This window comes from Carica papaya, chromosome 5 (genome assembly GCF_054855325.1).
Source record: "Carica papaya isolate Zhongbai chromosome 5, ASM5485532v1, whole genome shotgun sequence".
Lineage (NCBI taxonomy): Eukaryota > Viridiplantae > Streptophyta > Magnoliopsida > Brassicales > Caricaceae > Carica > Carica papaya.
The window spans coordinates 31,629,531-31,650,505 of NC_142313.1; the positions used below are offsets into that span (position 1 = coordinate 31,629,531).

Sequence of the window (20,975 nt, forward strand, 5' to 3'; positions counted from 1 at the left end):
AGTGTATGTATTTGCAGCGTGAAATTAAACAGGTGCGATCATACCAGCACTAAAGCTCTGAATCCCATCAAAACTCCGCAGTTAAGTGTGCTTGGGCGAGGGTAGTACTCGGATGGTTGACCACCTGGGAAGCCCTCGTGTTGCACCCATTTTCTTTTTTTACAGATGTGCTGTTCGACATTACACGCGACTTTAATAATGGTCCGCAGATTTATTCGCAAATGTGAGTCACGGCGCCGTGGCATTTTATTGATATTTGAACGAGAACGAGAGGTGCAGTGCGCACGCACAAGGAAACTAATGACGGGAGGGGGAAGAAAGGAGAAGGAGTTTATGTATTTGCAGCGCGAAATTAAACAGTTGCGATCATACCAGCACTAATGCACCGGATCCCATCAGAACTCCGCAGTTAAGTGTTCTTTGGCGAGAGTAGTACTTGGATGGGTGACCTCCTGGGAAGTCCTCGTGTCGCACTAATTTTTTTTTCAGACGGGTCGTTCGACGTTACGCGCGACTGGAACTAGGGTCCACTGGTTTATACGCAAATGTGGGTCAAGAAGCATGGGCATTTAAATCGATATTAGAATGAGAAGGAGAGATGCAGAGTGCACGCACAAGGAAACAAATGACGGGAGGGGGGATGGAGGGAGAAAAAGTGTATGTATTTGCAGCGGAGAATGAAAGATGAGCCATCATACCAGCACCAATGCAACGGATTCTATCAGAACTCCGCAAGTTATGGGTGCTTGGGCGAGAGTAGCACTAGCATGGGTGACCTCCTGCGAAGTCCTTATATTTCACCCATTTTCTTAGGAAGTCCTCGTGTTGCACCCATTTTTTTGCAGATGATTCTTTCGACGATATGCGCGACTTGAATTATGGTCCTCAGGTTTATTCATAAATGTGAGTCACGGCACCGTAACATTTTACTTGATATTAGAACGAGCACGGGAGGTGCAGTGCGCACGCACAAGGAAACAAATGACGGGAGGGGGAAGAAAGGAGAAGGAGTTTATGTATTTGCAACGCTGAATTATGCGGGTGCGATCATACCAGCACTAATGCACCGGATCCCATCAGAACTCCGCAGTTAAGTGTGCTTGGGCGAGAGTAGTACTCGAATGGGTGACCTCCTGGGAAATCCTCGTGTCGTACCAATTTTTTTTCAGACGGGTTGTTCGATGTTACGCGCGAATGGAACTAGGGTCCGTTGGTTTATACGCAAATGTGAGTCAAGAAGCAGGGGCATTTAAATCGATATTAGAACGAGAAGGAGAGGTGCAGTGTGAACGCACAAGGAAACAAATGACGGGAGGGGGAAGAAAGGAGAAGGAGTTTATGTATTTGCAGTGCAAAATTAATCAGGTGCGATCATACCAGCACTAATGTAACAGATCCCATCATCACTCCGCAGTTAAGTGTGCTTGGGCGAGAGTAGTACTCGGATGGGTGGCCACTTGTGAAGTCCTCGTGTTGCACCCATTTTTTTGCAGATGATTCTTTCGACGATACGCGTGACTTTAATTATGGTCCTCAAGTTTATACACAAATGTGAGTCACGGCACTGTAACATTTTACTTGATATTAGAACGAGCATGGGAGGTGCAGCGCGCACGCACAAGGAAACAAATGAAGGGAGGGGGAAGAAAGGAGAATGAGTTTATGTATTTGCGGCGCAAAATTAAACAGGTGCGATCATACCAGCACTAAAGCTCCGGATCCCATCAGAACTCCGCAGTTAAGTGTGCTTGGGCGAGGGTAGTACTCGGATGGGTGACCACTTGGGAAGCCCTCGTGTTGCACCTAATTTTTTTCGGATGGGTTGTTCGACACTACACGCGAATGGAATTATAAACTGCTGGTTCATTTGCAAAGGTGAGTCACGGTGCCGGGGTATATTACTTGATATTAGAACGAGAAAGAGAGATGCAGAGTGCACGCACAAGGAAACAAATGATGGGAGGGGGGATGGAAGGAGAAAGAGTGTATGTATTTGCAGTGCAGAATGAAACATGAGTGATCATACCAGCACTAATGCAACGGATTCTATCAGAACTCCGCAGTTAAGGGTGCTTGGGCGAGAAAAGTACTCGGATGGGTGACCTCTTGTGAAATCCTTATATTTCACCCATTTTCTTGGGAGGTCGTCGTGTTGCACCCGTCATTTTGCAGATAATTCTTTCGAAGTTACGCGCGACTTGATTTATGGTCTGTAGGTTTATTCGCAAATGTGAGTCACGGCACCGTGGCATTTTACTTGATATTAGAATGAGTACAGGAGGTGCAGTGCGCACGTACAAGGAAACAAATGACGGGATGAGGAAGAAAAGAGAAGGAGTGTATGTATTTGAAGCGCAAAATTAAACAAGTGGCATCATACCAGCACTAATGCACTGGATCCCATCAGAACTCTGCAGTTAAGTGTGCTTGGGAGAGAATAGCACTCGGATGGGTGACCTCTTGGGAAGTCCTCGTATCGCAACAATTTTTTTTTAGATGGGTCGTTCGACGTTACGCACGACTGGAACTATGGTCCGCTTGTTTATACGCAAATGTGAGTCAAGAATCAGGGGCATTTTAATCGATATTAGAACGAGAAGGAGAGGTGCAGTGTGAACGCACAAGGAAACAAATGACGGGAGGGGGGGAGGGAAGAAGGAGTGCATGTATTTTCAGCACGAAATTAAACAGGTGCGGTCACACTAGTACAAATGCACCGGATCCCATCAGAACTCCGCAGTTAAGTGTGCTTTGGCGAAAGTAGTATAATGATGGGTTACCTCCTGGGAAGTTCTCGTGTTGCACCCATTTTTTTTTTTTCAGATTTGCCGTTCGACGTTACGCGCGACTTTAACTATGGTCCGCAGATTTATTCGCAAATGTGAGTCATGGCACTGTGGCATTTTATTGATATTTGAACGAGAACGAGAGGTGCAGTGCGCACGCACAAGGAAACAAATGACGGGAGGGGGAAGAAAGGAAAAGTAGTTTATGTATTTGCAGCGCAAAATTAAACAGGTGCGATCATACCAGCACTAATGCACCGGATCCCATCAGAACTCCGCAGTTAAGTGTGCTTGGGCGAGAGTCGTACTCGGATGGGTGAAATCCTGGGAAGTCCTCGTGTCGCACTAATTTTTTTTTTCAGACGGGTCGTTCGACGTTACGCGCGACTGGAACTAGGGTCCATTGGTTTATACGCAAATGTGAGTCAAGAAACAGGGGCATTTTAATCGATATTAGAACGAGAAGGAGAGATGCAGAGTGCACGCACAAGGAAACAAATGACGGGAGGGGGGATGGAGGGAGAAAAAGTGTATGTATTTGCAGCGCATAATGAAACATGAGCAATCATACCAGTACCAATGCAACGGATTCTATCAAAACTCCGCAAGTTAAGGGTGCTTGGGCGAGAGTAGCACTAGGATGGGTGACCTCCTGCGAAGTCTTTATATTTCACCCATTTTCTTAGAAAGTCCTCGTGTTGCACCCATTTTTTTGCAGATGACTCTTTCGACGTTACGCGCGACTTGAATTATTGTCCTCAGGTTTATTCGCAAATTTGAGTCACGGCGCTGTAGCATTTTACTTGATATTAGAACGAGAACGGGAGCTACAGTGCGTACGCACAAGGAAACAAATGACGGTAGGGGGACGAAAGGGGAATGAGTTTATGTATTCGCAGTGCGAAATTAAGCAGGTGCAATCATTCCAGCACTAATGCACCGGATCCCATCAGAACTCCGCAGTTAAGTGTGTTTGGGCGAGAGTAGTACTCGGATGGGTGACCTCTTTGGAAGTCCTCGTGTCGCACCAATTTTTTTTCAGACGGGTCGTTAGACGTTACGCGCGACTGGAATTAGGGTCCGCTGGTTTATACGCAAATGTGAGTCAAGAAGCAGGGGCATTTTAATCGATATTAGAATGAGAATGAGAGGTGAAGTGTGAACGCACAAGGAAACAAATGACCCGAGGGGGAAGAAAGGAGAAGGAGTGTATGTATTTACAGCGCGAAATTAAACTAGTGCGATCATACCAGCACTAAAGCCCCGGATCCCATTAGAACTCCGCAGTTAAATGTGCTTGGGCGAGAGTAGTACTCGGATGGGTGACGACTTGTGAAGCCCTCGTGTTGCACCTATTTTTTTCGGATGGGTTGTTCGACGTTACGCGCGAATGGAATTATAAACCGCTGGTTCATTTGCAAAGGTGAGTCACGGTGCCGGGGCATATTACTTGATATTAGAACGAGAAAGAGAGATGCAGAGTGCACGCACAAGGAAACAAATGACGGGAGAGGGGATGGGAGAAGAAAGAGTGTATGTATTTGCAGTGCAGAATGAAACATGAGGGATCATACCAGCACTAATGCAAAGGATTCTCTCAGAACTCCGCAATTAAGGGTGCTTGGGCGAGAAAAGTACTCGGATGGGTGACCTCCTGCGAAGTCCTTATATTTCACCCATTTTCTTGGGAGGTCGTCGTGTTGCACCCATCTTTTTCCAGATGATTCTTTCGATGTTACGCGCGACTTGATTTATGGTGACCTCCTGGGAAGTCCTCGTGTTGCACCCATTTTTTTTCGGATGGGTCGCTCGATGTTACGCGCGAATGCAATTATAAACCGCTGGTTCATTCGCAAAGGTGAGTCACGATGCTAGGGCATTTTACTTGATATTAGAACGAGAAGGAGAGATGCAAAGTGCACGCACAAGGAAACAAATGACGGGAGAGGGGATGGAGGGAGAAAGAGTGTATGTATTTGCAGCGCAGAATGAAACATGAGCGATCAAACCAGCACCAATACAACGGATTCTATCAGAACTCTGCAAGTTAAGGGTGCTTGGGCGAGAGTAGCACTAGGATGGGTGACCTCATGCGAAGTCCTTATATTTCACCTATTTTCTTAGAAAGTCCTCGTGTTGCACCCATTTTTTTGCAGATGATTCTTTCGACGTTACGCGCGACTTGAATTATGGTCCTCAGGTTTATTCGCAAATGTGAGTCACGGCACCGTAGCATTTTACTTGATATTAGAACGAGCACGGGAGGTGCAATGCGCACGCACAAGGAAACAACTAACGGGAGGGGGAAGAAAGGAGAAGGAGTTTATGTATTTGCAGCGCGGAATTAAACGGGTGCGATCATACCAGCACTAATGCACCGGATCCCATCAGAACTCCGCAGTTAAGTGTGCTTGGGCGAGAGTAGTACTCGGATGGGTGACCTCCTGGAAAGTCCTCGTGTCGCACCAATTTTTTTTTTAGACAGGTCATTCGAAGTTACGCGCGACTGGAACTAGGATTCGCTGGTTTATACGCAAATGTGAGTCAAGAAGCAAGGACATTTTAATCGATATTAGAACGAGAATGAGAGGTGAAGTGTGCACGCACATGGAAACAAATGACGGAAGGGGGAAGAAAGGAGAAGGAGTGTATGTATTTGTAGCGCGAAACTAAACAGGTGCGATCATACCAGCACTAAAGCCCCGGATCCCATCAGAACTCTGCAGTTAAGTGTGCTTGGGTGAGATTAGTACTCGGATGGATGACCTCCTGGGAAGTCCTCGTGTCGCACCAATTTTTTTTTCAGACGGGTCGTTCGACGTTACGCGCGTCTGGAACTAGGGTCCGTTGGTTTATACGCAAATTTAAGTCAAGAATCAGGGGCATTTTAATCGATATTAGAACGAGAATAAGAGGTAAAGTGTGAACGCACAAGGAAACAAATGACCAGAGGGGGAAGAAAGAAGAAGGAGTGTATGTATTTGTAGCGCGAAATTAAACATGTGCGATCATACCAGCACCAAAACTCCGGATCCCATCAGAACTCCGCAGTTAAGTGTGTTTGGGCGAGGGTAGTACTCGGATGGGTGACCACTTGGGAAGCCCTCGTGTTGCACCTATTTTTTTTCGGATGGGTTGTTCGACTTTACACGCGAATGGAATTATAAACCACTGGTTCATTTGCAAAGGTGAGTCACAGTGCCGGGTCATATTACTTGATATTAGAACGAGAAAGAGAGATGCAGAGTGCACGCACAAGGAAACAAATGACGGGAGGGGGGATGGGAGGAGAAAGAGTGTATGTATTTGCTATGCAGAATGAAACATGAGGGATCATACCAGCACTAATGCAACGGATTCTATAAGAACTCCGCAGTTAAGGGTGCTTGGGAGAGAAAAGTACTCGGATGGGTGACCCCCTGCGAAGTCCTTATATTTCACCCATTTTCTTGGGAGGTCCTCGTGTTGCACCCATCTTTTTTCAGATGATTCTTTTGACGTTACGCGCGACTTGATTTATGGTCCGCAGGTTTATTCGCAAATATGAGTCATGGCGCCGTGGCATTTTACTTGATATTAAAACGAGTACGGGAGGTGCAGTGCGCACGCACAAGGAAACAAATGACGGGATGAGGAAGAAAGAGAAGGAGTGTATGTATTTGAAGCGCAAAATTAAACAAATGGTATCATACCAGCACTAATGCACTGGATCCCATCAGAACTCTACAGTTAAGTGTGCTTGGGCGAGAGTAGTACTCGGATGGGTGACCTCCTGGGAAGTCCTCGTGTCGCACCAATTTTTTTTTAGACTGGTCGTTCGACGTTACGCGCGACTAGAACGAGGGTCCGCTGGTTTATACGCAAATGTGAGTCAAGAAGCAGGGGCATTTTAATCGATATTAGAACGAGAAGCAGAGGTGCAGTGTGAACACACAAAGAAACAATTGATGTGAGGGGGAGGGAAGGAGAAGGAGTGTATGTATTTTCAGCACGAAATGAAACAGGTGCGATCATACCAGCACTAATGCAACGGATTCTATTAGAACTCCGTAGGTAAGGGTGTTTGGGCGAGAGTAGTTCTAGCATGGGTTACCTTCTGCGAAGTCCTTATATTTCACCCATTTTCTTTGGAAGTCCTCGTGTTGCACCAATTTTTTTGCAGATGATTCTTTCGACGATACGCGCGACTTTATTTATGGTCCTCAAGTTTATTCACAAATATGAGTCACGGCACCGTAGCATTATACTTGATATTAGAACGAGCACGGGAGGTGCAGTGCGCACGCACAAGGAAACAAATGACGGGTGGGGGGAGAAAGGAGAATGAGTTTATGTATTTGCAGCGCAGAATTAAATGGGTGCGATCATACTAGCACTAATGCACCGGATCCTATCAGAACTCCGCAGTTAAGTGTGCTTGGGCGAGATTAGTACTCGAATGGGTGACCTCCTGGGAAGTCCTCGTGTCGCACTAATTTTTTTTCAGACGGGTCGTTCGACGTTACGCGCGACTGGAACTAGGGTCCGCTGGTTTATACGCAAATGTGAGTCAAGAAGCAGGGGCATTTTAATCGATATTAGAACGAAAAGGAGAGGTGCAGTGTGAACACACAAGGAAACAATTGATGGGAGGGGGAGGGAAGGAGAAGGAGTGTATGTATTTTCAGCACGAAATGAAGCAGGTGCGATCATACAAGCACTAATGCAACAGATTCTATCAGAACTCTGTAGGTAAGGGTGCTTGGGCGAGAGTATTACTAGCATGGGTTACCTCCTGCGAAGTCCTTATATTTCACCAATTTTCTTGTGAAGTCCTCGTGTTGCACCCATCTTCTTTTTTTCAGATGTGTCGTTCGACGTTACGCGCGACTTTAATTATGGTCCGCAGATTAATTCGCAAATGAGAGTCACGGCACCGTGGCATTTTACTTGATATTTGAACGAGAACGAGAGGTGCAGTGCGCACGCACAAGGAAACAAATGACGGGAGGGGAAGAACGGAGAAGTAGTTTATGTATTTGCAGCGTTGAATTAAACGGGTGCGATCATACCAGCACTAATGCACCGGATCCCATCAGAACTCCGCAGTCAAGTGTGCTTGGGCGAGAGTAGTACTCGGATTGGTGACCTCCTGGGAAGTCCTCGTGTCGCACCAATTTTTTTTCAAATGGGTCGTTCGACGTTACGCGCGACTGGAACTAGGGTCCGCTGGTTTATACGCAAATGAGAGTCAAGAAGCAGGGGCATTTTAATCGATATTAGAATGAGAAGGAGAGATGCAGAGTACACGCACAAGGAAACAAATGACGGGAGGGGGGATGGAGGGAGAAAAAGTGTATGTATTTGCAGCGCATAATGAAACATGAGCAATCATACCAGCACCAATGCAACGGATTCTATCAGAACTCCACAAGTTAAGGGTGTTTGGGCGAGAGTAGCACTAGGATGGGTGACCTCTTGCGAAGTCCTCATATTTCACCCATTTTCTTAGGAAGTCCTCGTGTTGCACCCATTTTTTTGCAGATGATTCTTTCGACGATACGCGCGACATGAATTATGGTCCTCAGGTTTATTCGCAAATGTGAGTCACGGCACCGTAGCATTTTACTTGATATTAGAACGAGCACGGGAGGTGCAGTGCTCGCGCACAAGGAAACAAATGACGGGAGGGGGAAGAAAGGAGAAGGAGTTTATGTATTTGCAACACGGAATTAAGCGAGTGCGATCATACCAGCACAAATGCACCGGATCTCATCAGAACTCCGCAGTTAAGTGTGCTTTGGCGAAAGTAGTACAATGATTGGTTGCCTCCTGGGAAGTTCTCATGTTGCACCCATTTTCTTTTTTTCAGATGTGCCGTTCGACGTTACGCGCGACTTTAATTATGGTCCACAGATTTATTCGCAAATTTGAGTCACGTGCCGTGGCATTTTACTTGATATTTAAACGAGAACGAGACGTGCAGTGCGTACGCACAAGGAAACAAATGACGGGAGGGGGAAGAAAGGAGAAGGAGTTTATGTATTTGCAGCGCAAAATTAAACAGGTGCGATCATACCAGCACAAATGCAGCGGATCCCATCATAACTCCGCAGTTAAGTGTGCTTGGGCGAGAGTAGTACTCGGATGGGTGACCTCTTGGGAAGTCCTCGTGTCGCACTAATTTTTTTTTTCAGACGGGTCGTCCGACGTTACGCGCGACTGGAACTAGGGTCCACTGGTTTATACACAAATGTGAGTCAAGAAGCAGGGGCATTTTAATCGATATTAGAACGAGAATGAGAGATGCAGTGTGCACGCACAAGGAAACAAATGACGGGAGGGGGGATGGAGGGAGAAAAAGTGTATGTATTTGCAGCGCAAAATGAAACATGAGCAATCATACCAGCACCAATGCAACGGATTCTATCAGAACTCTGCAAGTTAAGGGTGCTTGGGCGAGTGTAGCACTAGGATGGGTGACCTCATGCGAAGTCCTTATAATTCACCCATTTTCTTAGGAAGTTCTCGTGTTGCACCCATTTTTTTGCAGATGATTCTTTCGACGATACGCGCGACTTGAATTATGGTCCTCAGGTTTATTCGCAAATGTGAGTCACGACACCGTAGCATTTTACTTGATATTAGAACGAACACGGGAGGTGCAGTGCGCACGCACAAGGAAATAAATGACGGGAGGGGGAAGAAAGGGGAAGGAGTTTATGTATTTGCAGCGCGAAATTAACCGGGTGCGATCATACCAGCACTAATGCACCGAATCCAATCAAAACTCCGCAGTTAAGTGTGCTTGGGCGAGAGTAGTACTCGGATGGGTGACCTCCTGGGAAGTCCTCGTGTCGCAACAATTTTTTTTTCAGACGGGTCGTTCGACGTTACGCGCGACTGGAACTAGGGTCCGCTGGTTTATACGCAAATGTGAGTCAAGAAGCAGGGACATTTTAATCGATATTAGAACGAGAATGAGAGATGCAGAGTGCACGAACAAGGAAACAAATGACGGGAGGGGGGATGGGAGGAGAAAGAGTGTATGTATTTGCAGTGCATAATGAAACAAGTGCGATTATACCAGCACTAATGCAACGGATTCTATCAGAACTCCGTAGGTAAGGGTGCTTGGGCGAGAGTAGTACTAGCATGGGTTACCTCCTGCGAAGTCCTTATATTTCACCCATTTTCTTGTGAAGTCCTCGTGTTGCAACCATTTTTTTGCAGATGATTCTTTCGACGTTACGCGCGACTTGAATTATGGTCCTCAGGTTTATTCGCAAATGTGAGTCACGGCACCTTAGTATTTTACTTGATATTAGAACGAGCACGGGAGGTGCAGTGCGCACGCACAAGGAAACAAATGACGGGAGGGGGAAGAAAGGAGAAGGAGTTTATCTATTTGCAGCGCGAAATTAAACGGGCGCAATCATACCAGCACTAATGCACTGGATCCCATCAGAACTCAGTAGTTAATTGTGCTTGGGCGAGAGTAGTACTCGGATGGGTGACCTCCTGGCAAGTCCTTGTGTTGCACCAATTTTTTTTCAGACGGGTCGTTCGACGTTACGCGCGACTGGAACTATGGTCCGCTGGTTTATACGCAAATGTGAGTCAAGAATCAGGGGTATTTTAATCGATATTAGAACGAGAAGGAGAGGTGCAGTGTGAATGCACAAGGAAACAAATGATGGGAGGGGGGGAGGGAAGAAGGAGTGTATGTATTTTCAGCCCGAAATTAAACAGGTGCGCTCACACCAGCACAAATACACCGGATCCCATCAGAACTCCGCAGTTAAGTGTGATTTGACGAAAGTAGTACAATGATGGGTTACCTCCTGGGAAGTTCTCGTGTTGCACCCATTTTCTTTTTTTCAGATGTGCCTTTCGACGTTACGCGCGACTTTAATTATGGTCCGCAGATTTATTCGCAAATGTGAGTCACGGCGCTGTGGCATCTTACTTGATATTTGAACGAGAACGAGAGGTACAGTGCGCACGCACAAGGAAACAAATGACGGGAGGGGGAAGAACGGAGAAGTAGTTTATGTATTTGCAGCGCGAACTTAAACGGGTGCGATCAAACCAGCACTAATGCACCGGATCCCATAAGAACTCCGCAGTTAAGTGTGTTTGGGCGAGAGTAGTACTCGGATGGGTGACCTCCTGGGAAGTCCTCGTGTCGTACTAATTTTTTTTTTCAGACGGGTCGTTCGACGTTACGCGCGACTGGAACTAGGGTCCACTAGTTTATACGCAAATGTGAGTCAAGAAGCAGGGGCATTTTAATCGATATTAGAACGAGAAGGAGAGATGCAGAGTGCACGCACAAGGAAACAAATGACGGGAGGGGGGATGGAGGGAGAAAAAGTTTATGTATTTGCAGCGCAGAATGAAACATGAGCCATCATACCAGCACCAATGCAAGGGATTATATCAGAACTCCGCAAGTTAAGGGTGCTTGGGCGAGAGTAGCACTAGGATGGGTGACCTCCTGCGAAGTCCTTATATTTCACCCATTTTCTTAGGAAGTCCTCGTGTTGCACCTATTTTTTTGCAGATGGGTCGTTCGACTGGAACTAAAGTCCGCTGGTTTATACGCAAATGTGAGTCAAGAAGCAGGGGCATTTTAATCGATATTATAACGAGAAGGAGAGGTGCAGTGTGAACGCACAAGGAAACAATTGATGGGAGGGGGAGGGAAGAAGAAGGAGTGTATGTATTTTCAGCACGAAATGAAACAGGTGCGATCATACCAGTACTAATGCAACGGATTCTATCAAAACTCCGTAGGTAAGGGTGCTTGGGCGAGAGTAGTACTAGCATGGGTTACCTCCTGCGAAGTCCTTATATTTCACCCATTTTCTTGTGAAGTCCTCGTGTTGCAACCATTTTTTTGCAGATGATTCTTTCGACGTTACGCGCGACTTGAATTATGGTCCTCAGGTTTATTCGCAAATGTGAGTCGCGGCGCCGTGGCATTTTACTTGATATTAGAACGAGAACGGGAGGTGAAGTACGCACGCACAAGGAAACAAATGACGGGAGGGGGAAGAAAGGGGAATGAGTTTATGTATTTACAGCGCGAAATTAAACAGGTGCGATCATACCAGCACTAATGCACCGGATCCCATCAGAACTCCGCAGTTATGTGTGCTTGGGCGAGATTAGTACTCGGATGGGTGACCTCTTGGGAAGTACTCGTGTCGCACCAATTTTTTTTCAGACGGGTCGTTCGACGTTACGCACGTCTGGAACTAGGGTCCGCTGGTTTATACGCAAATGTGAGTCAAGAAGCTGGGGCATTTTAATCGATATTAGAACGAGAATGAGAGGTGAAATGTGAACGCACAAGGAAACAAATGACGGGAGGGGGAAGAAAGGAGAAGGAGTGTATGTATTTGCAGCGCAAAATTAAACAGGTGCGATCATACCAGCACTAAAGCTTCAGATCCCATCAGAACTCCGCAGTTAAGTGTGCTTGGGCGGGAGTAGTACTCGAATGGGTGACCACTTGGGAAGCCCTCGTGTTGCACTAATTTTTTTTCGGATGGGTTGTTCGACGTTACGCGCGAATGGAATTATAAACTGCTGGTTCATTTGCAAAGGTGAGTCACGGTGCCGGGGAATATTACTTGATATTAGAACGAGAAAGAGAGATGCAGAGTGCACGCACAAGGAAACAAATGACGGGAGGGGGGATGGGAGGAGAAAGAGTGTATGTGTTTGCAGTGCAGAATGAAACATGAGGGACCATACCAGCACTAATGCAACGGATTCTATCAGAACTCCGCAGTTAAGGGTGCTTGGGCGAGAAAAGTACTCGGATGGGTGACCTCCTGCGAAGTCCTTATATTTCACCCATTTTCTTGGGAGGTCCTCGTGTTGCACCCATATTTTTGCAGATGATTCTTTTGACGTTACGCGCGACTTGATTTATGATCCGCAGGTTTATTCGCAAATGTGAGTCACGGCGCCGTGGCATTTTACTTGATATTAGAACGAGTACGGGAGGTGCAGTGCGCACGCACAAGGAAACAAATGACGGGAGGAGGAAGAAAAGAGAAGGAGTGTATGTATTTGAAGCACAAAATTAAACAAGTGGCATCATACCAGCACAAATGCACTGGATCCCATCAGAACTCTGCAGTTAAGTGTGCTTGGGCGAGAGTAGTACTCGGATGGGTGACCTCTTGGGAAGTCCTCGTATCGCAACAATTTTTTTTCAGATGCGTCGTTCGACGTTACACGCGACTGGAACTATGGTCCGCTGGTTTATACGCAAATGTGAGTCAAGAATCAGGGGCATTTTAATCGATATTAGAACGAGAATGAGAGGTGCAGTGTGAACGCACAAGGAAACAAATGATGGGAGGGGGGGAGGGAAGAAGGAGTGTATGTATTTTCAGCACGAAATTAAACAGGTGCGGTCACACCAGCACAAATGCACCGGATCCCATCAAAACTCCGCAATTAAGTGTGCTTTGGGGAAAGTAGTACAATGATGGGTTACCTCCTGGGAAGTTCTCGTGTTGCACCCATTTTCTTTTTTTCAGATGTGCCGTTCGACCTTACGCGCGACTTTAATTATGGTCCGCAAATTTATTCGCAAATGTGAGTCACGTCACCGTGGCATTTTACTTGATATTTGAGCGAGAACGAGAGGTGCAGTGCGCACGCACAAGGAAACAAATGAGGGGAGGGGGAAGAAAGGAGAAGGAGTTTATGTATTTGCAGCGCGAAATTAAACAGGTGCGATCATACCAGCACTAATGCACCGGATCCCATCAGAACTCCGCAGTTAAGTGTGCTTGGGCGAGAGTAGTACTCGAATGGGTTACCTCTTGGGAAGTCCTCGTGTTGCACTAATTTTTTTTTTCAGACGGGTCGTTCGACGTTACGCACGACTGGAACAAGGGTCCACTGGTTTATACGCAATTGTGAGTCAAGAAGCAGGGGCATTTTAATCGATATTAGAACGAGAATGAGAGATGCAGAGTGCACGCACAAGGAAACAAATGACGGGAGGGGGGATGGAGGGAGAAAAAGTATATGTATTTGCAGCTCAGAATGAAACATGAGCAATCATACCAGCACCAATGCAACGGATTATATCAGAACTCCGCAAGTTAAAGGTGCTTGGGCGAGAGTAGCACTAGGATGGGTGACTTCCTGCGAAGTCCTTATATGTCACCCATTTTCTTAGGAAGTTCTCGTGTTGCACCCATTTTTTTGCAGATGATTCTTTCGACGATACGCGCGACTTGAATTATGGTCCTCAGGTTTATTCGCAAATGTGAGTCATGGCACCGTAGCATTTTACTTGATATTAGAACGAGCACGGGAGGTGCATTGCGCACGCACAAGGAAACAAATGACGGGAGGGGGAAGAAAAGAGAATGAGTTTATGTATTTGCAACGTGGAATTAGACGGGTGCTATCATACCTGCATTAATGCACCGGATCCCATCAGAACTCCGCAGTTAAGTGTGCTTGGGCGAGAGTAGTACTCGGATGGGTGACCTCCTGGGAAGTCCTCGTGTCGCACCAATTTTTTTTCAGACAGGTTGTTCGACGTTACGCGCGACTGGAACTAGGGTCTGCTGGTTTATACGCAAATGTGAGTCAATAAGCAGGGGCATTTTAATCGATATTAGAACGAGAAGGAGAGGTGCAATGTGAACGCACAAGGAAACAATTGATGGGAGGGGGAGGGAAGGAGAAGGAGTGTATGTATTTTCAGCGCAAAATGAAACAGGTGCGATCATACCAGCACTAATGCACCGGATCCCATCAGAACTCCGTAGTTAAGTGTGCTTGGGCGAGAGTAGTACTCGGATTGGTGACCTCATGGGAAGTCCTCGTGTCGCAACAATTTTTTTTCAGACGGGTCGTTCGACGTTACGCAGGACTTGAACTAGGGTCCGCTGGTTTATACGCAAATGTGAGTCAAGAAGCAGGGGCATGTTAATCGATATTAGAACGAAAAAGAGAGGTGCAGTGTGAACGCACAAGGAAACAATTGATGGGAGGGGGAGGGAAGGAGAAGGAGTGTATGTATTTTCAGCACGAAATGAAACAGGTGCGATCATACCAGCACTAATGCAACGGATTCTATCAGAACTCCGTAGGTAAGGGTGCTTGGGCGAGAGTAGTACTAGCATGGGTTACCTCCTGCGAAGTTCTTATATTTCACTCATTTTCTTATGATGTCCTCGTGTTGCACCCATTTTAATCGATATTAGAACGAGAAAGAGAGGTACAGTGTGAAAGCACAAGGAAACAATTGATGGGAGGGGGAGGGAAGGAGAAGGAGTGTATGTATTTTCAGCACGAAATGAAACAGGTGTGATCATACCAGCACTAATGCAACGGATTCTATCCGAACTCCGTAGGTAAGGGTGCTTGGGCGAGAGTAGTACTAGCGAGGGTTACCACCTGCGAAGTCCTTATATTTCACCCATTTTCTTGTAAAATTCCTCGTGTTGCACCCATTTTTTTGCAGATGATTCTTTCGACGTTACGCGCGACTTGAATTATGGTACTCAGGTTTATTCGAAAATGTGAGTCACGGCACCGTGGCATTTTACTTGATATTAGAACGAGAACGGGAGGTACAGTGCGCACGCACAAGGAAACAAATGACGGGAGGGGGAAGAAAGGGGAATGAGTGTATGTATTTGCAGCGCAAAATTAAACAGGTGCGATCATACCAGCACAAATGCACCGGATCCCATCAGAACTCCGGAGTTAAGTGTGCTATGGCGAAAGTAGTACAATGATGGGTTACCTCGTGGGAAGTTCTCGTGTTGCACCCTTTTTTTTTCAGATGTGCCGTTCGACGTTACGCGCGACTTTAAATATGGTCCGCAGATTTATTCGCAAATGTGAGTCACGGCGCCGTGGCATTTTACCTGATATTTGAACGAGAACGAGAGGTGCAGTGCGCACGCACAAGGAAACAAATGACGGGAGGGGGAAGAAAGGAGAAGGAGTGTATGTATTTGCAGCGCGAAATGAAACAGGTGCGATCATACCAGCACTAATGCAACGGATTCTATTAGAACTCCGTAGGTAAGGGTGTTTGGGCGAGAGTAGTACTAGCATGGGTTACCTCCTGCGAAGTTCTTATATTTCACCCATTTTCTTCTGAAGTCCTCGTGTTGCACCCATTTTTTTGCAGATGATTCTTTCGACGTTACACGTGACTTGTATTATGGTCCTCAGGTTTATTCGCAAATGTGAGTCACGGTGCTGTAGCATTTTACTTGATATTAGAACGAGAACGGGAGGTGCAGTGCGCACGCAAAAGGAAACAAATGACGGGAGGGGGAAGAAAGGAAAAGGAGTTTATGTATTTGCAGCGCGGAATTAAACGGGTGCGATCATACCATCACTAATGCACCGGATCCCATCAGAACTCCGCAGTTAAGTGTGCTTGGGCGAGAGTAGTTCTCCGATGGGTGACCTCCTAGGAATTCCTCGTGTCGCACCATTTTTTTTTCAGACCGGTCGTTCGACGTTACGCTCGATTGGAACTGGGGTCCGCTGGTTTATACACAATTGTGAGTCAAGAAGTAGGGGCATTTTAATCGATATTAGAACGAGAAGGAGAGGTGCAATGTGAACGCACAAGGAAGCAATTGATGGGAGGGGGAGGGAAGGAGAAGGAGTGTATGTATTTTCAGAACGAAATGAAACAGGTGCGATCATACCAGCACTAATGCAACGGATTCTATCAGAACTCCGTAGGAAAGGGTGCTTGGGCGAGAGTTGTACTAGCATGGGTTACCTCCTGCGAAGTCCTTATATTTCACCCAATTTCTTGTGAAGTCCTCGTGTTGCACCCATTTTTTTGCAGATGATTCTTTCGAAGTTACGCGCGACTTGAATTATGGTCCTCAGGTTTATTCGCAAATGTGAGTCACGGCGCTGTAGCATTTTACTTGATATTAGAACGAGAACGGGAGGTGCAGTGCGCACGCACAAAGAAACAAATGACGGGAGGGGGAAGAAAGGGGAATGAGTTTATGTATTTGCAGCGCGAAATTAAACAGGTGCGATCATACCAGCACTAATGCACCAGATCCCATCAGAACTCCGCAGTTATGTGTGCTTGGGCGAGATTAGTACTCGGATGGGTGACCTCTTGGGAAGTACTCGTGTCGCACCAATTTTTTTTCAGGCAGGTCGTTCGACGTTACGCGCGTCTGGAACTAGGGTCCGCTGGTTTATACGCAAATGTGAGTCAAGAAGCAGGGGCATTTTAATCGATATTAGAACGAGAATGAGAGGTGAAGTGTGAACGCACAAGGAAACAAATGACGGGAGGGGGAAGAAAGGAGAAGGAGTGTATGTATTTGCAGCGTGAAATTAAACATGTGCGATCATACCAGCACTAAAGCTCCGGATCCCATCAGAACTCCGCAGTTAAGTGTGCTTGGGCGAGAGTAGTACTCGGATGGGTGACCACTTGGGAAGCCCTCGTATTGCACCAATTTTTTTTCGGATGGGTTGTTCGACGTTACGCGCGAATGGAATTATAAACCGTTGGTTCATTTGCAAAGGTGAGTCACGTTGCCGGGGCATATTACTTGATATTAGAACGAGAAAGAGAGATGCAGAGTGCACGCACAAGGAAACAAATGACGGGAGGGGGGATGGTAGGAGAAAGAGTGTATGTATTTGTAGTGCAGAATGAAAAATGAGGGATCATACCAGCACTAATGCAACGGATTCTATCAGAACTCTGCAGTTAAGGGTGCTTGGGCGAGAAAAGTACTCGGATGGGTGACCTCCTGCGAAGTCCTTATTTTTCACCCATTTTCTTGGGAGGTCCTCGTGTTGCACCCATCTTTTTGCAGATGATTCTTTCGACGTTACGCGCGACTTGATTTATGGTCCGCAGATTTATTCGCAAATGTGAGTCACGACGCCGTGGCATTTTACTTGATATTATAACGAGTACGGGAGGTGCAGTGCGCACGCACAAGGAAACAAATGACGGGATGAGGAAGAAAAGAGAATGAGTGTATGTATTTGAAGCGCAAAATTAAACAAGTGGCATCATACCAGCACTACTGCACTGGATCCCATCAAAACTCTGCAGTTAAGTGTGCTTGGGCGAGAGTAGTACTCGGATGGGTGACCTCTTGGGAAGTCCTTGTGTTGCACCATTTTTTTTTCAGATGGGTCGTTCGATGTTACGCGCGACTGGAACTATGGTCCGCTGGTTTATACGCAAATGTGAGTCAAGAATCAGGGGCATTTTAATCGATATTAGAACGAGAATGAGAGGTGCAGTGTGAACGCACAAGGAAACAAATGACGGGACGGGGAAGAAAGGAGGAGTGTATGTATTTGCAGCGCGAAATTAGAGAGGTTCGATCACAGCAGCACTAAAGCCCCGGATCCCATCAGAACTCCGTAGTTAAGTGTGCTTGGGCGAGAGTAGTACTCGGATGGGCGACCACCTAGGATGCCCTCGTGTTGCACCTATTTTTTTTCGGATGGGTTGTTCGATGTTACGCGCGAATGAAATTATAAACCGCTGGTTCATTTGCAAAGGTGAGTCACGGTGCCGGGATATATTACTGGATATTAGAACGATAAAGAGAGATGCAGAGTGCACGCACAAGGAAACAAATGACGGGAGGGGGAAGAAAGGAGAGGGAGTTTATGTATTTACAGCGCGAAATTAAACAGGTGCGATCATACCAGCACGAATGCACCGGATCCCATCAAAACTCTGCAGTTAAGTGTGCTTGGGCGAGAGTAGTACTCGGATGGGTGACCACCTGGGAAGCCCTCGTGTTGCACCTATTTTTTTTCGGATGGGTTGTTCGATGTTACGCGCGAATGAAATTATAAACCGCTGGTTCATTTGCAAAGGTGAGTCACGGTGCCGGGACATATTACTGGATATTAGAACGATAAAGAGAGATGCAGAGTACACGCACAAGGAAACAAATGACGGGAGGGGAAAGAAAGGAGAAGGAGTTTATGTATTTACAGCGCAAAATTAAACAGGTGCGATCATACCAGCACGAATGCACCGGATCCCATCAGAACTCCGCAGTTAAGTGTGCTTGGGCGAGAGTAGTACTCGGATGGGTGACCTCCTTGGAAGTCCTCGTGTCGCATTAATTTTTTTTTCAGACGGGTCGTTCGACGTTACGCGCGACTAGAACTAGGGTCCACTGGTTTATACGCAAATGTGAGTCAAGAAGCAGGGGCTTTTTAATCGATATTAGAACGAGAATGAGAGATGCAGAGTGCACGCACAAGGAAACAAATGACGGGAGGGGCGATGGAGGGAGAAAAATGTATGTATTTGCAGCGCAGAATGAAACATGAGCAATCATACCAGCACGAATGCAACGGATTCTATCAGAACTCCGCAAGTTAAGGGTGCTTGGGCGAGAGTAGCACTAGGATGGGTGACCTCCCGCGAAGTCCTTAAATTTCACCCATTTTCTTAGGAAGTACTCGTGTTGCACCCATTTTTTTGCAGATAATTCTTTCGACGATATGCGCGACTTGAATTATGGTCCTCAGGTTTATTCGCAAATGTGAGTCATGACACCTTAGCATTTTACTTGATATTAGAACGGGCACGGGAGGTGCAATGCGCACGCACAAGGATACAAATGACGGGAGGGGAAAGAAAGGAGAAGGAGTTTATGTATTTGCAGCACGAAATTAAAGGGGTGCGATCTTACCAGCACTAATGCGCCGGATCCCTTCAGAACTCCGCAGTTAAGTGTGCTTGGGCGAGAGTAGTACTCGGATTGGTGACCTCCTGGGAAGTCCTCGTGTCGCACCAATTTTTTTTCAGACGGGTCGTTCGACGTTACGCGTGACTGGAACTATGGTCCGCTGATTTATACGCAAATGTGAGTCAAGAATCAGGGGCATTTTAATCGATATAAGAACGAGAAGGAGAGGTGCAGTGTGAACACACAAGGAAACAAATGATAGGAGGTGGGGAGGGAAGAAGGAGTGTATGTATTTTCAACACAAAATTAAACAGGTGCGGTCACACCAGCACAAATGCACCGGATCCCATCAGAATTCCGCAGTTAAGTGTGCTTTGGCGAAAGTAGTACAATGATGGGTTACCTCCTGGGAAGTTCTCGTGTTGCACCCATTTTCTTTTTTTCACATGTGCCGTTCGACGTTACGCGCGACTTTAATTATGGTCCGCAGATTTATTAACAAATGTGAGTCACGGCGCCGTGACATTTTACTTGATATTTGAACAAGAACGAGAGGTGCAGAGCGCACGCACAAGGAAACAAATGACGGGAGGGGGAAGAAAAGAGAAGGAGTTTATGTATTTGCAGCGCGAAATGAAACAGGTGCGATCATACCAGCACTAATGCACCGGATCCCATCAGAACTCCGCAGTTAAGTGTGCTTGGGCGAGAGTAGTACTCGAATGGGTGACCTCCTGGGAAGTCCTCGTGTCGCACTAATTTTTTTTTTTCAGACGAGTCATTCGACGTTAGGCGCGACTGGAACTAGGGTCCACTGGTTTATACGCAAATGTGAGTCAAGAAGCAGAGGCATTTTTATCGATATTATAACGAGAAAAAGAGATGCAGAGTGCACGCACAAGGAAACAAATGACGGGAGGGGGGATGGAGGGAGAAAAAGTGTATATATTTGGAGTGCAGAATGAAACATGAGCAATCATACCAGCACCAATGCAACGGATTCTATCAGAACTCTGCAAGTTAAGGGTGCTTGGGCGAGAGTTGCACTAGGATGGGTGACCTCCTGCGAAGTCCATATCTTTCACCCATTTTCTTAGGAAGTCCTCGTGTTGCACCCATTTTTTTGCAGATGATTCTTTCAACGATACGCGCGACTTGAATTATGGTCCTCAGGTTTATTCGCAAATGTGAGTCACGACACCGTAGCATTTTACTTGATATTAGAACAAGCACGGGAGATGCAGAGTGCACGCACAAGGAAACAAATGACGGGAGGGGGAAGAAAGGAGAAGGAGTTTATGTATTTGCAGCGCGAAATTAAACGGGTGCGATCATACCAGCACTAATGCACAGGATCCCGTCAGAACTCCGCAGTTAAGTGTGTTTTGGCGAGAGTAGTACTCGGATTGGTGACCTCCTGGGAAGTCCTCGTGTCGCCCAAATTTTTTTTCAGACGGGTTGTTCGACGTTACACTCGACTGGAACT

General features: G+C 46.5%; 10 non-coding genes and 31 pseudogenes across 10 annotated transcripts; all 41 read left to right on the forward strand.

Moving 5' to 3' along the window:
- The first annotated feature begins 30 nt into the window (after positions 1 to 30).
- Positions 31 to 149, forward strand: LOC148265004 (5S ribosomal RNA; annotated as a pseudogene).
- A 209-nt stretch (positions 150 to 358) lies between these two features.
- Positions 359 to 477, forward strand: LOC148265005 (5S ribosomal RNA; annotated as a pseudogene).
- A 562-nt stretch (positions 478 to 1,039) lies between these two features.
- On the forward strand, positions 1,040 to 1,158 carry LOC148265006 (5S ribosomal RNA). Its single transcript, XR_015819789.1, has one exon. It is a non-coding gene; the product is annotated as a 5S ribosomal RNA (ribosomal RNA).
- A 205-nt stretch (positions 1,159 to 1,363) lies between these two features.
- LOC148265007 (5S ribosomal RNA) lies at positions 1,364 to 1,482 on the forward strand (annotated as a pseudogene).
- A 205-nt stretch (positions 1,483 to 1,687) lies between these two features.
- On the forward strand, positions 1,688 to 1,806 carry LOC148265008 (5S ribosomal RNA). Its single transcript, XR_015820857.1, has one exon. It is a non-coding gene; the product is annotated as a 5S ribosomal RNA (ribosomal RNA).
- A 206-nt stretch (positions 1,807 to 2,012) lies between these two features.
- LOC148265009 (5S ribosomal RNA) lies at positions 2,013 to 2,133 on the forward strand (annotated as a pseudogene).
- A 556-nt stretch (positions 2,134 to 2,689) lies between these two features.
- LOC148265010 (5S ribosomal RNA) lies at positions 2,690 to 2,808 on the forward strand (annotated as a pseudogene).
- Positions 2,809 to 3,016: 208 nt separating this feature from the next.
- LOC148265011 (5S ribosomal RNA) lies at positions 3,017 to 3,135 on the forward strand (annotated as a pseudogene).
- Positions 3,136 to 3,698: 563 nt separating this feature from the next.
- LOC148265012 (5S ribosomal RNA) lies at positions 3,699 to 3,817 on the forward strand (annotated as a pseudogene).
- Positions 3,818 to 4,022: 205 nt separating this feature from the next.
- Positions 4,023 to 4,141, forward strand: LOC148265013 (5S ribosomal RNA; annotated as a pseudogene).
- A 995-nt stretch (positions 4,142 to 5,136) lies between these two features.
- Positions 5,137 to 5,255, forward strand: LOC148265014 (5S ribosomal RNA). Its single transcript, XR_015819705.1, has one exon. It is a non-coding gene; the product is annotated as a 5S ribosomal RNA (ribosomal RNA).
- Positions 5,256 to 5,461: 206 nt separating this feature from the next.
- On the forward strand, positions 5,462 to 5,580 carry LOC148265015 (5S ribosomal RNA; annotated as a pseudogene).
- A 206-nt stretch (positions 5,581 to 5,786) lies between these two features.
- Positions 5,787 to 5,905, forward strand: LOC148265016 (5S ribosomal RNA). The gene has a single exon (XR_015821131.1). It is a non-coding gene; the product is annotated as a 5S ribosomal RNA (ribosomal RNA).
- Positions 5,906 to 6,467: 562 nt separating this feature from the next.
- LOC148265017 (5S ribosomal RNA) lies at positions 6,468 to 6,583 on the forward strand (annotated as a pseudogene).
- Positions 6,584 to 7,142: 559 nt separating this feature from the next.
- LOC148265018 (5S ribosomal RNA) lies at positions 7,143 to 7,261 on the forward strand (annotated as a pseudogene).
- A 562-nt stretch (positions 7,262 to 7,823) lies between these two features.
- LOC148265019 (5S ribosomal RNA) lies at positions 7,824 to 7,942 on the forward strand (annotated as a pseudogene).
- A 561-nt stretch (positions 7,943 to 8,503) lies between these two features.
- LOC148265020 (5S ribosomal RNA) lies at positions 8,504 to 8,622 on the forward strand (annotated as a pseudogene).
- A 208-nt stretch (positions 8,623 to 8,830) lies between these two features.
- LOC148265021 (5S ribosomal RNA) lies at positions 8,831 to 8,949 on the forward strand (annotated as a pseudogene).
- A 563-nt stretch (positions 8,950 to 9,512) lies between these two features.
- On the forward strand, positions 9,513 to 9,631 carry LOC148265022 (5S ribosomal RNA; annotated as a pseudogene).
- A 561-nt stretch (positions 9,632 to 10,192) lies between these two features.
- On the forward strand, positions 10,193 to 10,311 carry LOC148265023 (5S ribosomal RNA; annotated as a pseudogene).
- A 204-nt stretch (positions 10,312 to 10,515) lies between these two features.
- LOC148265024 (5S ribosomal RNA) lies at positions 10,516 to 10,634 on the forward strand (annotated as a pseudogene).
- A 209-nt stretch (positions 10,635 to 10,843) lies between these two features.
- On the forward strand, positions 10,844 to 10,962 carry LOC148265025 (5S ribosomal RNA; annotated as a pseudogene).
- A 905-nt stretch (positions 10,963 to 11,867) lies between these two features.
- On the forward strand, positions 11,868 to 11,986 carry LOC148265026 (5S ribosomal RNA). The gene has a single exon (XR_015820684.1). It is a non-coding gene; the product is annotated as a 5S ribosomal RNA (ribosomal RNA).
- A 205-nt stretch (positions 11,987 to 12,191) lies between these two features.
- Positions 12,192 to 12,310, forward strand: LOC148265027 (5S ribosomal RNA; annotated as a pseudogene).
- Positions 12,311 to 12,871: 561 nt separating this feature from the next.
- LOC148265028 (5S ribosomal RNA) lies at positions 12,872 to 12,989 on the forward strand (annotated as a pseudogene).
- Positions 12,990 to 13,193: 204 nt separating this feature from the next.
- On the forward strand, positions 13,194 to 13,312 carry LOC148265029 (5S ribosomal RNA; annotated as a pseudogene).
- Positions 13,313 to 13,521: 209 nt separating this feature from the next.
- On the forward strand, positions 13,522 to 13,640 carry LOC148265030 (5S ribosomal RNA). The gene has a single exon (XR_015819888.1). It is a non-coding gene; the product is annotated as a 5S ribosomal RNA (ribosomal RNA).
- A 563-nt stretch (positions 13,641 to 14,203) lies between these two features.
- Positions 14,204 to 14,322, forward strand: LOC148265031 (5S ribosomal RNA; annotated as a pseudogene).
- A 205-nt stretch (positions 14,323 to 14,527) lies between these two features.
- Positions 14,528 to 14,646, forward strand: LOC148265032 (5S ribosomal RNA; annotated as a pseudogene).
- An 824-nt stretch (positions 14,647 to 15,470) lies between these two features.
- On the forward strand, positions 15,471 to 15,589 carry LOC148265033 (5S ribosomal RNA; annotated as a pseudogene).
- Positions 15,590 to 16,148: 559 nt separating this feature from the next.
- LOC148265034 (5S ribosomal RNA) lies at positions 16,149 to 16,267 on the forward strand (annotated as a pseudogene).
- Positions 16,268 to 16,826: 559 nt separating this feature from the next.
- On the forward strand, positions 16,827 to 16,945 carry LOC148265035 (5S ribosomal RNA; annotated as a pseudogene).
- A 205-nt stretch (positions 16,946 to 17,150) lies between these two features.
- LOC148265036 (5S ribosomal RNA) lies at positions 17,151 to 17,269 on the forward strand. Its single transcript, XR_015820031.1, has one exon. It is a non-coding gene; the product is annotated as a 5S ribosomal RNA (ribosomal RNA).
- A 560-nt stretch (positions 17,270 to 17,829) lies between these two features.
- Positions 17,830 to 17,948, forward strand: LOC148265037 (5S ribosomal RNA; annotated as a pseudogene).
- A 202-nt stretch (positions 17,949 to 18,150) lies between these two features.
- LOC148265038 (5S ribosomal RNA) lies at positions 18,151 to 18,269 on the forward strand (annotated as a pseudogene).
- A 205-nt stretch (positions 18,270 to 18,474) lies between these two features.
- Positions 18,475 to 18,593, forward strand: LOC148265039 (5S ribosomal RNA). Its single transcript, XR_015819900.1, has one exon. It is a non-coding gene; the product is annotated as a 5S ribosomal RNA (ribosomal RNA).
- A 205-nt stretch (positions 18,594 to 18,798) lies between these two features.
- On the forward strand, positions 18,799 to 18,917 carry LOC148265040 (5S ribosomal RNA). The gene has a single exon (XR_015819821.1). It is a non-coding gene; the product is annotated as a 5S ribosomal RNA (ribosomal RNA).
- A 561-nt stretch (positions 18,918 to 19,478) lies between these two features.
- On the forward strand, positions 19,479 to 19,597 carry LOC148265041 (5S ribosomal RNA; annotated as a pseudogene).
- Positions 19,598 to 19,801: 204 nt separating this feature from the next.
- Positions 19,802 to 19,920, forward strand: LOC148265042 (5S ribosomal RNA; annotated as a pseudogene).
- A 209-nt stretch (positions 19,921 to 20,129) lies between these two features.
- LOC148265043 (5S ribosomal RNA) lies at positions 20,130 to 20,248 on the forward strand. Its single transcript, XR_015820975.1, has one exon. It is a non-coding gene; the product is annotated as a 5S ribosomal RNA (ribosomal RNA).
- A 564-nt stretch (positions 20,249 to 20,812) lies between these two features.
- Positions 20,813 to 20,931, forward strand: LOC148265044 (5S ribosomal RNA; annotated as a pseudogene).
- Positions 20,932 to 20,975: the final 44 nt, after the last annotated feature.